This window comes from Mus caroli, chromosome 8, assembly GCF_900094665.2.
Source record: "Mus caroli chromosome 8, CAROLI_EIJ_v1.1, whole genome shotgun sequence".
NCBI lineage: Eukaryota > Metazoa > Chordata > Mammalia > Rodentia > Muridae > Mus > Mus caroli.
Window position 1 is genome coordinate 66,894,428 of NC_034577.1, and position 11,810 is coordinate 66,906,237.

Here is an 11,810-nt window from a genome sequence, read left to right on the forward strand (position 1 = left end):
GGTTAGTTCATCATGTTGTTCCAACTATAGGGTTGCAGATCCCTTTAGCTCCTTGGGTACCTTCTCTAGCTTCTCCATTGGGAGCCCTGTGATCCATCCAATAGCTGACTGTGAGCATCCACTTCTGTGTTTGCCAGCTTTCTTTTCTTTTCTTTTTTCTCTTCTTTTTCCTTCTCTTCTTTCCTTTTCCTTTTTTCTTTCTTCCTTTCCTTTCCTTTCCTTTCCTTTCTTCTCTCCCTCCTTCCATTTGCATTTCCCTGATGACTAAGGACATTGAACATTTCTTTAAGTGCTACTCGGCCATTCAGTATTTCTCCATTGAGAATTCTGTTTAGCTCTGTACCCCATTTTTTTTTAACATCAGTTATTTGGTTTGTTGGTGTTTAACGTCTTGAGTTCTTTATATATTTTGGATATGAGCCTTCTGTCAGATGTAGAGTTCATGAAGATCCTTTTCCAATCTATATGCTGCCATTTTGTTCTATTGACGGTGTCGTTCGCCTTACAGAAGCTTTTCAGTTTTATGAGGTCCCATTTGTCAATTGTTGATCTTAGAGCCTGAGCTATTTGTGTTTTGTTCAGGAAGTTGTCTGCTGTACAGGGTCTCTCTCCATTTTATTCAACTCCGAACTCTGGACAATGCAGTTATACAACCTATATTAGGGTGCATATTTCCACCTCAACTACCCCAGTCTAGAAATCCCCTCACAGACATATCTAGAAGTTTGTCTCTTAGTTGGAATCTTAGTGATGCCAGATCCTGTCAGGTGGACAATATTAACCATCATGAAAGGGAGGCTCACCTGGACCTACATGTTGCTAGGGGCCACTGGCAGGTTTTCACAGTTGTTCCTAGTCTTAATCCCCACAGATAGCATTTCTGAAATGTTAATACAGCGTGCAATGGGGCCTGTCATGTCCCTGGGCTTCCCTCATATCATGTCAGAACCCTTGAATTGGTGGTAATGGACTTGCAGAAACTCTCAGGAACTGTAGATCTTGGAGACAGACCTGAGCCAGGGCAGGGGCCTCAGGGCTGGGAGGCTGGCCAAGGCCTTTTGGAGAAGCATGCAGAAGGGGAATGCATGCTATCAAGATGCTCTCCCAGACCCTAGCTTCTACCTGATCCTCAATGACTTTCAGTGGCTGTAGCTCAGGACTGACTATTTCATACATGCTGTAGGCTCAGGGGCAGAGTGAAGATTTTTAACTGTGTCTCCATGGTACTGGACATGGCCAGACATGCTGTATGACACTACTTTCAGAACCTTACAGTCCACTCAGGGCCATGTGGGATGGCCTACTTTAAGCCCAGAATACTCTTAGAGTATAGAAGCTCATGCTTCAGTGGAGACAGCCAGACTGTCTTGTTTGTAATCTAGGTAACCCCAGAGTCTGGCATTGAGCAGGAGCAAGAGGCGGTGGCATAGGAGCCTGGGTCCAAAGGGCCCTGCCCAGGAGAGCAAAGGGAGAGGGCTTGTGCAGAGGATGACAATGCCTGCAAAGAGGTGAGAAGAGGAATCACACTGCTCAGCTTGCAGGTATGACTGTTCAGAGGACAAAGCCACTACTTTGAAATATCCACAGGGCAGGAGGTAGAAGGTCTGTGGCCTAGAGGCAGGCTGGAGCCAGTGAGAGGAGCAACCAGAGCTGGCTCAGCCCAGGAAGACCAGCCCTCAACAACAGATCATATGCCTTGTTGGCTGTCCACAGTTGCCTGTGGCACTGGGCTGGGACTGGGACTGTTCGTGTGGCAGGAGGGAGCCAGGCCACATTCTTTTTTTTTTTTTTTTTAAGATATATTTATTTATTATACATAAGTACACTCACTGTAGGTGTCTTCAGACACACCAGAAGAGGGCATCAGATACCTTTGCAAATGGTTGTGAGCCACCATGTGGTTGCTGGGAATTGAACTCAGGACCTCTGGAAGAGCAGTCAGTGCTCTTAACTGCTGTGCCATCTCTCCAGCCCGCAGCCACATTCTTGAACCCTACTCTACCACCACAGATGCAGCAATCTTGGCAAGTTACTAAGCCTCTTAGTACCTCAAGTGCCACATCTGTAAAATGGGGACAGAGATGGTGCTATTAAAGATACCCAGAGTGCCTGGCAAGCAATAGGGGTACCACCCCATCTGTGTTGGCATTAGTGCTGTGGGTTAGAACTGGTTAGAGCTAGGGAACAGAAGGGATGGAAGGTAAGGGAGGTGGAGAGAAAGGAGAGGAAGTTGGCAAATGGAAAGGTGGTAGAGAAGGGGTGTCAGGCAGGGGATCCAGGGCTTCTAGGCATGTGACTGGAAGGCTTAGACACAGGAGTCATGTTTTGTTTTATGTGGCAGGACTCAGCTGAGAAGATATAAACCTGGAACTTCAAAGGACAAAGCACCTGCTGTGATCCAGAGCCTGCTGTTAGGGGTGCATAGTTCTGTATTCAGTGCCTTTGACCATGCTTGGAAAATATTTGGGATTAGGCATGGTAGAGCCCACTGAAGAACCCCAAGCCCTGTACCCAAGGTGGGCTTTCGGGGTTCCTCCTGAGGGCCTGAGTGCATGTAGGTGGGCAGGCATGGGCCCACTGTGCTAAAGACAGGCCGGTATGGACCTTCAAAGTAACAGCAACCATTGCCAGTACCAAGTGTAATGAGAGACAGAGCCGTCATCAGCCATCGGGACCTTTCCTGCTTCCTTTTAGTTCAGGCATGTCTGGGACAATCCAGGGAATAGTCTCCCTCCCTGACTCCTTTGCCCATGTGACCACCTTCTTCTAGTGAAGAGGAAGTAGGGGCTCAGTAGGTAGACTACCTTAATACTAGGGAGTAGATTGTCTGCATGAGAGCCTTAACTCGGGGGTCACACTGTCCTGGACTTGGCCCCAGGACTGCCACTTTTTGGTACTGTGACCTTTCTGAGCCTCAGTTGGCCTTTCAATGAGGCAGAAATAAATGTGACCTTGTAAGTGGGTACATCTTGTATCAGCCACTTCTACTATGGACCCTGGTATGTTCCACAGCCCTTTTGGACTTTTGGAGGCACTAGGGACAGACTATAAAGCTATGAGAGACATGTTTAGAAACCTGGAGTGAGCACTCAGAATGCCACCCAGCCACACTACATTTCAACAGCCAATACCAGCTCCGCTCTGATCTGCAGTTCTTTATCAATAAGGTATCTCCGGAATTCTTTTTATTTCTGTGTGTCTCTGGGTTTTTTTTTTGTTTTGTTTTGTTTTGTTTTGTTTTTGTTTTTGTTTTTTTGGTTTTTTTTTGTTTTTTGTTTTTTTGCATGCTTCCACTGCCTGGCACCCTGCAAGTACCCACTTTTAAGCTGACACAGCCAACAAAATGAAGGGTCCACTAAGAAAATACTTCTTCATGCCTGGCTCTTCAAACTACAATCAAAAACCAATCAAGAGGCTGAAGAATGGCTCAAAAGTTAAGAACACTAGTTGCTCTTGCAGAGGACCTGGGCTAGGTTCCCAGCACTCACAGGGTGGCTCACAACCATCCATAACTCCAGTTTCAGAAGAAAGCTGCCTTCTGATTCTGTTGGCACCAGGCACTTAGTGCATATACACATGCAGCCAAAACACTCAAACACATAAAATAAATACACCTAAAAGAGTAAAAAGTAGCCAGGCAGGCTGGAGAGATGGCTCAGTGGTTAAGAGCACTGATTGCTCTTCTGAAGGTCCTGAGTTCAAATTCCAGCAACCACATGGTGGCTCACAATCATCTGTAATGAGATCGGATGCTCTCTTCTGGTGTGTCTGAACATAGCTACAGTGTACTTACATATAATAAGTAAATAAAAAAAACAGTAGCCAGGCAGTAATTGCATATGCCTTTAATCACTGCACTGTGGAGCCAGAGGCAGGTGGATCTCTGAGTTCAAAGCCAGCCTGGTCTACAGAGTGAGTTCCAGGATAGCCAGGATTATTCAGAAAAACTCTATAACCTGAGTTTGATCCTGAGGACCTACATGGTGGATGTAGAGAGCTGACTTGGGCAAGTTGTCTTCTGATTGTTGCATGTGCACTGCAGCAGGCCTGCAGTCTTTTACACACACACAACACACGCACACACACACACACACACACACACACACACACACACACACTAATTGTAACAACAGCAACAGAAATGATTAAAAAACAAAACTGAGCAGAATGGCCAGAGGAGGCACCCTAAATTCTGCTTTAGTGGGTACACGAAAACAGAATAGGAAGTGAGCAAAGGGAAGAAGCAGCGTGGTGCTGGAGGCAGGGTTCAGGGGAAGGAAAGACCATTTGCTGCCCTCCCACAGATGGAGGCTCTATAAGGACCTAGCTGAAGAGTTTACCTTCTACATTCCTTACCAACAAGCCCAAGTGTCCGAATATGGGGCCAAAGGAAAGTCTCTAGTTTGATTCTAGAGCTAAGTCTTACACCAGTAGTCCAGAGAACCTTGTTTCCTGCCCAGTCTCTGTGTTCAGCCTCCAGAGTGCTCAGGTTCTGTGAATATGAATGGCTGGCAGGGAAGAAATGACTCTGATGGCCCACAGCCTGGAGGCAGGATAGACAAGCAGAGTGCCAGCTGTGGGCAGTGAACCATGTACAGGGGATAGCCAGGGCACCTGAGGAGAGAAGCCTGAAGATCCAGGAACTGGAGACCTTCCTGGGAAGATCTGCCTTGGTACCTTCCGGATTGTCTTGTCCTCAAGTCACCAGCCCACAGCAATTCCTGTTCATCTTGAAAAAGGAAGCTGAAAGCAAGTGTGTGTTAGAGAGTTATCACTGAAAACACCAGGGCTGCCCCAATCTGAATTGCAGTCTGCCCCTTGTGTCAAAGTCCAGTCCTCTGCAAGAGCCATATGCTTTCTTAACCACCAAACCATCTTTCTAGACCCCTAATTGTGTTTTTGGAGACAGGGATTCACTTTGTAATCCAGGTTGGCCATGAATTCACTATGTAGTCCAGGCTAGCTTAGAAATTGTGGCACTCCTCCTTCCCGAGCGTCCCTTGTGCTGGGATTACAGACATCTGCTATCAAGCCTGACATTAAAAATACTTCTTGTGGGAGATTTCAAACATAAGGACAAGTAGAAAGACAGGAAGGAATTCTATGTGTCATCATTCAGTTTGGCCATCCCTCTGGGTTCATCCCCTCTTCCCATACATCTAGACATTTCAGGTACAATGGGCCTTGAGTGCTCTCGAGCAGGCTTTGAGTGTGGGAAGAGATCTGGATGAAGAATGAGGCTCAGGGCACTATGTAGATGGAAGGATCAGCAGCGGGGCTATGTGAGAGATAGAGGATAGGAAACACAGTAATTAGTGTGGACTCTCTGCAGTCCTGACTGCTGGGAATGAAGCTTGGGTTTGGGTCCCAGGCTGCAAGGCCTTTGGTCATTATTTAGGTGAGTCTGTGTGCTTTCCATAGCTGCATGCTTCCAGGAGCTGTGTGTTTCCCATACTGCATGCTTCCAAGGACCTGTTTGTTCTCCAGAACTGAGGGCTTTCCTTAGCTGCATGCTTTCAGGAGCTGAGTGCTCCCAGCTGAGCTGTGTGCTCCTCAAAGCTGGCGTACCTTCAAGATTCATGTGCTCCTGTGAGCTGTATGCTCCTTGTAGCTGCATGTTCCTTAGACTTGTGTGTTCCCCATAGTTGTGGCCTCACCATAGCTGCATGCTTTAAGGTGAGGAACATGCTCCCTATAGCTGCATGCTCTCAGGAGCTGAGTGCTCCCATGTGAGCTCTGTGCTCCCCATAGCAGAGTGCTCTCTGTAGCTCCCTGTAGTTTGTTCTCCCCATATCTGTGTGCCCCCACGTGAGCTGCATGTTCCCAGTAGCTTCATGCTCCCAGTAGCTATCAAGAATCAGGTTTGTTTTCCTCATCAGCAGAATAAAGATAATGCAGTCCGCCTCCTGGGATGCTGGCAGAATTAAATGAGGAAATTTAAAGAGAACCAGCCCACGGGTGGATTCCCAGCAGCAGTGTACTTTTGGGTGACCTTACTCAACCTCCCTGAACCTCTAATCTGCAAAATAGGGGAAGGAAGTTCTGGTGAAGTTGTTCAGAGAACTGAGAGAATAGCCCCTGGATCCTAGAGCTGGGAGAATAGCCCCTGGATCCTAGAGCTGGGAGAATAGCCCCTGGATCCTAGAGCTGGGAGAATAGCCCCTGGATCCTAGAGCTGGGAGAATAGTCCCTGGATCCTAGAGCTGGGAGAATAGCCCCTGGATCCTAGAGCTGGGAGAATAGCCCCTGGATCCTAGATCCTTTATACCTGACAAACCTGGGGAAGATGGGACCTTCCTCCCAAGCTTGCTGCCTCTCCATCCTCTGCTCAGTTACCACCTTGATGCCCTACCACTGCCCACCCTGAGGATCAGCCCTTTCACCTCATGGGAGGATTAATTAGGGCCTGGAATGGAAAACCCTGTCTCAGTGTTAAAAACTTAGACCATTGGCCCAGCCATCTCCTTGGAACTTCAAATATCTTCAGATACAATTATGTTCCTAGGCTCTGTTTCCAGATGAGTTCAGATGAGAAACTGGCCTGTCTGAATCCCTCTTCCTCTAGGTGGAGGTGCTGCATATGTAGCAGCGGTTCTAGTCTCCCATCCATCTGACCCTCAGGTAAAAAGAAAGGGTGCTTGGCTAGCTGAAATTTTTTTTTTTTTTTTTTTTTTTTTTTTTGGTTTTTGGTTTTTCAAGACAGGGTTTCTCTGTGTAGCCCTGGCAGTCCTGGAATTCACTCTGTAGACCAGGCTGGCTCAAACTCAGCAATCTGCCTGCCTCTGCCTTCCAAATGCTGGGATTAAAGGCATATGCCACCACTGCCCTGCTGGCTAGCTGATTTTGACAAGTGAATCAATGAATGAATGGCACTTGCATGATGGAGAGGATGAATTAAAACATTTTGCAAGTCATTATCCTTTCTTCCCTGAAATGCCCCTCTCACCCTCACCCTGTGTCCCAGAAGTTCATTTGGTCTCATCGTTGCCCATTTTGGGCCAACAATAGATAGATCTACCCTACCCCTCACCTGAAGCTCACCTGCACTCCCAGGATGCTATAAGGAGGGCCTTGGCAACCAAAAGCTTTCAACTGAAGCAAATGTACCCATCATTGTTTGAGATCGAGAATGATGGCAAGAACCAGCTGAGAAGGTTGCCAGAGCAACAGAAATATTTAAATCAAACTTTGTGGTCTCAGTGTACGGACAGTATCTGTGATGGTTTGAATGAAAACAGCTCCTGTAGGCTTATAGTGAGCGGCACAATTAGGAGGGGTGGCCTTGTTGGAGGAAGTGAGACACTACACGTGAGCTTTGAGTTTTGGAATGCTCAAGCCAGGCCCAGTGCTGCTTTCTCTTCCGGCTGCCTGCTTATTAAGATGTAGAATTCTCAGCTACCTCTCCAGCACCATGTATGCCTGCATGTCACCATTGCTTCCCACCATGATGACAATGGACTAAAACTCTGAACCTGTAAGCCACCCCCAATTAAATGTCTTCCTTTAAAAGAGTCAAAGTGGGGCCTGGAGAGATGGCTCAGCAGTTAAGAGCACTAACTGCTCTTCCAGAGGTCCTGAGTTCAATTCCCAACAACCACACGGTGGGTTCTGACACCCTGCTCCTCTAACCTTATGTGACAACCAGACCCTAGGCATTGGGATGGAGATTTACCATAGCACCTACTGTCACTTTTGTGCAAACTTGTGCTGCATGTCCTGGCCTCACTCCATCATGGTTCTCTAACTGCAGCAGGCCAGCAACTATCTTTTTGGCTTGCCAGATGCCTTTTAGCTCAGGCTTACTTCTGGGCCTTTGTACCAGCTAAACTGCAGACTGCCTTGCTGCTGGTCTTGGACAACCACCTGTGCTCACCAGATTCATTGCTAGTGTCCATTCTGAAATGGTATTGCTGTTGTGCTGTGATTGTCTGCTTGATATAAAGTAGTTACCAAGTAGCACCATATTGAGTAACTGCCTCTGGCTTGGCTGTGATCAAGAGGCACTTAGGGCTGTGCTTGCTCCAGGTTAAATAAAATGTCTCATGGCCTCTAGTGTATGTATCCATAGGGCATGTAGGACTGAGAGGAAGTATCAGGATAGAACATCTGTCTCTGAAGGCATTACAGCTCCACCGAGCTCTGTGTACATATTAGGATCAGGCCTCCTTCCCATCCAACCTGTCCCAGGATGGCGAGTTCTTGTGCAAACAGATGGAAGTTGAAATAACTCTGATTGGTGCAGGACTTGTTCCCTCTTAGCAAATATTTATGTGCTGAGAGGGAGGGATGGGCTCACGTGGTCCCACAGCTGGCTTCCCTCGTGTCACTACCTCAGCGCCTTCCCCATCGTTGACGGGGAGTCATCACTATCCTGCTTTTACAAACGAGGAAACTGAAGTGGTTAAATGGAGGGCTCAGTTTAAACTGCTGGTTGGACAGATGGTAAAACGCCCATGGTGGCTTCCTGCTCTTGGCTCTTCTGGTACCACTCCTGCCTCATAGCCTCCTGCCTGACTCTGTCCTCCCTGGACCCTCTGCTACTGTCCAGCAGTCCTGGGCAAATCACAGCTGGCCAACCTCCCTGCAGACCACACAATCCCTATCTAGATGTGGAGAACAGGTGTCCAGTGCCAACTCTCAGAGCTATGTTCCTTGCTATGTCTCAGTGCTGTCCCTTCAGTCAGTGAAGACACAGAGGGATAGACAAAGAACACCTAAGATAGAAAGTGACAGGCAGAGTTGAACACACACACACACACACACACACACACACACACACACACACACATACACACACAGAATGGGGGCGGGAAGGTGAGATTTAAAGATTGAAAGATTGAATCAGAAAGAGGCATAGGGAAGAGAGGGATGGTGAGATGGAGGGGCAGAGTCAGAGACGAATGAAGGGACAGAGACACTCAGAAAGCCAAGCTGGCCCCCACATCGGGTTGTCATCTTCCCTACCTCTCCTATTGTCTTACTGCCGCCTATTTCATCCCAGACCCAGAAACACCTGTCTGAGGTTGAGAGACTGCATAAGGGTTGGAAAGGGAGGGCCCTGGGCTCCTGACCATGAGACAGTTCTATAGGTCGCAGTGCCTTCTGTCACGTGAGACTCCATGGGCTTGTGTATCAGGCTGAGGGGGACAGACTCCAGAGAAGACTACTATGCTTTTTGTCTGCCTCCCTCCCTGTCACACCCTCCAGCTGTGGGACAGTCTCAGGGTTCATCTCAGGCCCTGCTGCTGTTGATGAGTAAATATTTACCCCACAAGGGTGTCCTGGAGAATGTTGTCCTTTCCATTAAATAAGCAGATGTCACAGAGGAGAACAGCCCCTGAGTGTCTCCTGTACAGTCTCTTTACTACCCTCCTAGGAGCAGGACACATGGCACAGGAGTGTGTGAGGACCTTTCTGGGAACTTCTCTTCCAGGGAGTAAAACAGGGTATCAAAGACTTGATCAGCAAGGAGCCCCCTTGGATGCTGAGCCTGGCCAGAACATATCATAATCTGTGCATGCATGTGTGAACATTTTGGAGGACCATTTTGACTCTGAGGGCACACAGTGGAGTCCCAGAAAAGCATCTCTTAGGAACTCTGTGAATTTGGACAAGTTCCTTGGCCTCTCTGAGCCTAAGTTATTCTCTGCCATTATGTATCCTGTTAGGTTGTTGGGTGGTTTTATTAATCTTGGAGAAAAACCAATTCCACCTTTTTGGGTCAAATTTAAAACAAGCTTTATTAAATATATTTTAAAAGAATTATTTATTTTATATATTTGAGTACACTGTAGTTGTCTTCAGAAACATCAGAAGAGGGCATCAAATTCCATTACAGATGGTGGTGAGCCACCATGTGGTTGCTGGGAATTGAACTTGGGACCTCTGGAAGAGCAGTCAGTGCTCTTAACCACTGAGCCATCTTACCAGTCCCGCCTTATAAATATTAAGTACTGACCAAGAGATGGACTTTGGTTAGGATCATATCCTGGAATTTCCCAGCTGAAATGACTGTGATTGAGTGTTACAGGGGTTTATAGGGACAAACCTGGCGGCCAGTGTACCTCCCCATAAGGCTTCTTCAAGGACTCTCAACATTCTAGGAAGTTACCTAGCCTTTGGGCAGGTGGAGCTTACAGTTTACAGGTCATGGATATGGTGTCTAAGACTGGCTTCCAGTAGCTACTGTGTTTTCAGATGCTGGACCACTGATGCCCAGAAATGTCACCGTGCTGGAGAGGGCTGCCTGGCCACTTCAGAGTGCTTGTCTACCCATCAGATGCCAGCAGCATCCGTCAGTTATAACAACCAAAAGTGTCACTAGACATTGGCAAATTGACACTGGCTGTGAGGTACATGACTGTAAGCATCAATAATTCGATTTTTTAAAAAATTTAGGGTGTATGACATATCTATGTATGTGCACATTTGTGTGGGGTCAGAGGTTGATGTCAGGTCTCTCTTATTTTTTGAGACAGCATCTCTCACTGGACTTGCAGCTCACTAATTTGACAAGGTTAGATACTATTGGGTCATTCTGTCTCTTCTTCTCAGTGCTGGGATTGCAGGGCCATGCCACACTACCCAGCTGTTTAAGTGGATGCTGAGCATTCAAACTCAGGTCTTATGCTTGCAAGGCAAGCACTTTAATGACGGAGCTGTCTCCCAGGTCTAGAATGATTTTTTTAAGGCCACTGAGAAGACAGCCATAGTATTGGAATGCCAACGAGCTATGTACAAGGAGAATGCCCTTCTCACAAAAGAGCTGGCAACACAGGATAACACAGGGTGAGGAGACTGGGAGAAACTGTGGTGTTTGGATGGGTGAGCAGGCATTCTCAGCCTGGGCTTGACCCTGCCTCCTCTGGCTCCCTATCCTCCACTGTCTCCAGTGACACACATTAGTACCTCATACTGTGATCAGAAACCTCCCAAGGATGTGCTGTGGTAGACTTCAGTTCTGGGTTTTCACAGTTGTTTCCTGGCCCATCCTACTGCCTGCACGCTTGGTCTGGTGGCCCAGGAACCTTGTTTGGGTCCACAGTCCCTCTTCTCTGCACGTTGGGCCCTCAGGGACTCTGGTCTCACTGGAGCTGAGTTCCTGCAGTGCAACCTAAGATTTACCAAGCTTGAGGAGCACTCCGACCTAGTCCTCCTTCCCATGTAACTCCAAATCCGTTGCCCATCTCACTAAGTGCCTGTGCCTCTCCCTGGGTTGCTGCTGAGCTGAGCATGGCAGGTAGAGTGTGTGGCTATATGGGCCAGGGAACTCCAGGGGAACTCCGTGGGGACATTCCTGAAGCTCCCTGGAAGTTGCTAATTGAATCCTATTCTCTGCTCCCTGGGAGGCTGACAGCTGAAAGGAGCTCAGCACAGAGATAATGAACTTGAGGCCTCTGAAGTTGCTGTTCTCTTTGCATATAAAGATCCTGGCCTCTATCCTGCACTTACTAAAACCTCCTGAAAGCTGGGGCCAGGTACCTTTGCCCAAAGGGATCTGCCTGCTCTCTTCTAGGTCCAGAAGGGCAATGATCTTGGGGAACTATGCTCATCAATGCATGTCTCCTAGGAGCTGCCCCTGCTGGCACCCAGCACCCACTCAGCATCCCACTCGTACACGGTGACATGCTGGGTGGAGGGGGCAGAGAGGAGATGTCAACATGACTGACATGCCAAATGCCATGTGAGCCTTGGGGTGCCACTCATCTGGGGGACTGAAGAGCAAGCTGGAGCTACTATCCTGCCAGAGGGGACAGGTACAGCAGCTTCTGTCCTGAAAGATCCTTGTACTCCCTGCCTCAATTTCCAAA